The sequence below is a fragment of the Arachis ipaensis genome, chromosome B1 (genome assembly GCF_059453495.1).
Source record: "Arachis ipaensis isolate K30076 ecotype BB chromosome B1, ASM5945349v1, whole genome shotgun sequence".
Lineage (NCBI taxonomy): Eukaryota > Viridiplantae > Streptophyta > Magnoliopsida > Fabales > Fabaceae > Arachis > Arachis ipaensis.
This window is the reverse complement of record NC_142436.1, coordinates 41,509,135-41,511,310: the sequence shown is the minus strand read 5'-3', so window position 1 is coordinate 41,511,310 and position 2,176 is coordinate 41,509,135. Positions and strand designations below refer to the sequence as shown.

Sequence of the window (2,176 nt, the reverse complement as noted above, 5' to 3'; positions counted from 1 at the left end):
TCAAGAACTCCCTTCTTCATAGGCGTCCCATTACTCACAGGATTCCTTTCAGAAGTGTACATGAACTGGTTATTAGCAACCATGTCAATGAGTTCTTGAGCTTCTGCAGGCGTTTTCTTTAGGTGAATGGATCCACCTGCAGAAGTGTCCAGTGACATCTTTGATAGCTCAGATAAACCATCATAGAATATATCAAGGATGGTCCATTCTGAAAGCATGTCAGAAGGACACTTTTTGGTCAACTGTTTGTATCTTTCCCAAGCTTCATAGAGGGATTCACCTTCTTTCTGTCTGAAGGTTTGAACATCAGCTCTAAGCTTGCTCAGTTTTTGAGGAGGAAAGTACTTGGCTAAGAAAGCCGTGACCAGCTTATCCCAAGAGTTCAGGCTGTCTTTGGGTTGAGAATCCAACCATAATCTAGCTCTGTCTCTTACAGCAAAAGGGAAAAGCATGAGCCTGTAGACTTCAGGATCTACTCCATTAGTCTTAACAGTATCACATATCTGCAAGAATTCAGTTAAGAACTGAAAAGGATCTTCAGATGGAAGTCCATGAAACTTGCAGTTCTGCTGCATCAGAGAAACTAATTGAGGTTTCAGCTCAAAGTTGTTTGCTCCAATGGCAGGAATGGAGATGCTTCTTCCATCTAAATTGGAATTAGGTGCAGTAAAGTCACCAAGCATCTTCCTTACATTATTATTATTTTCGGCTGCCATCTCCTCTTCCTGTTCGAAAATTTCTGAAAGGTTATCTCTGGATTGTTGTAATTTAGCTTCTCTTAATTTTCTCTTCAGAGTCCTTTCAGGTTCTGGATCTGCTTCAACAAGAATGTTCTTGTCCTTGCTCCTGCTCATATGACAAAGAAGAGGCCACAGAAAAATAATAATAATAATAGAGATCCTTTATACCACAGTATATGGATCCCTGTGTGAGTGGAAGAAGAGGGGGAGACAAAGAATGTAATATAATGGAAGAAACACAACTGTGAGGATGGAAGAGAGGTGAGATGAGATGAATGAATAAATAGAATGAGATGGGGGAGTGATAATTTTCGAAAATTATTTTGAAAAAGAGTTAGTGATTTTTGAAAATGGTTTTTGAAAAATGTTTAGTATTTTTTTTCGAAAATTTTTGAAATAAAAATAAAAATAATTAGTTAATTAAAAAGAAATTTTTGAAAAAGGGGGAGATATTTTTGAAAATTAGAGAGAGAGAGAGTTAGTTAGGTAGTTTTGAAAAAGTTAAGAAACAACCAAAAAGTTAGTTAGTTAGTTGAAACAAATTTTGAGAAGATAAGAAGTTAGGAAGTTAGAAAAGATATTTTGAAAAGATTTTTTTTTTTTGAAAAAGATAAGATAAGGAGATATTTTTGAAAAGATATGATAGGAATTAGTTTTTGAAAAAGATTTGATTTTTAAAATCACAATTAATGACTTGATTCATAAGAAATCATAAGATATGATTCTAGAACTCAAAGTTTGAATCTTTCTTAACAAGCAAGTAACAAACTTCAAATTTTTGAATCAAAACATTAATTGATTATGTTATTTTCGAAAATTTGGTATAAAAATAAGAAAAAGATTTTTGAAAAATATTTTTGGAATTTTCGAAAATAACTAGAAATTTTGAAAAAAGATTTGATTTTTGAAAAAGATTTTGAAAAAGATAAGATTTTCAAATTGAAAATTTGATTTGACTCATGAGAAACAACTTGATTTTAAAAAATTTTGAAAAAGTCAACTCAAATTTTCGAATTTGATGAGAGAAAAAGGGAAAGATTTTTTTTTTGATTTTTTTTTTGAATTTTTATGATGCAAGGGAAAAACAAGAAAAATGATGCAATGCATGAAATTTTTAGATCAAAACAATGAATGCATGCATGAATGCTATGAATGTCAAGATGAACACCAAGAACACTTTGAATGTCATGATGAACATCAAGAACATATTTTTGAAAAAATTTTTAATGCAAAGAAAATATGCAAGACACCAAACTTAGAATTCTTTAATGCTTAGACACTAAGAATTCAAGAATGCATATGATAAACATGAAAAGACACAAAACAAAAAATCATCAAGATCAAACAAGAAGACTTACCAAGAACAACTTGAAGATCATGAAGAACACCATTAATGCATGATATTTTCGAAAAATGCTAGATGCATATGCAAGTGA

At 31.6% G+C, this 2,176-nt stretch overlaps 1 non-coding gene across 1 annotated transcript; it reads left to right on the top strand.

The window, feature by feature from the left end:
• Positions 1-212: 212 nt before the first annotated feature.
• LOC148576332 (small nucleolar RNA R71) lies at positions 213-320 on the top strand. Its single transcript, XR_015903205.1, has one exon. It is a non-coding gene; the product is annotated as a small nucleolar RNA R71 (small nucleolar RNA).
• Positions 321-2,176: the final 1,856 nt, after the last annotated feature.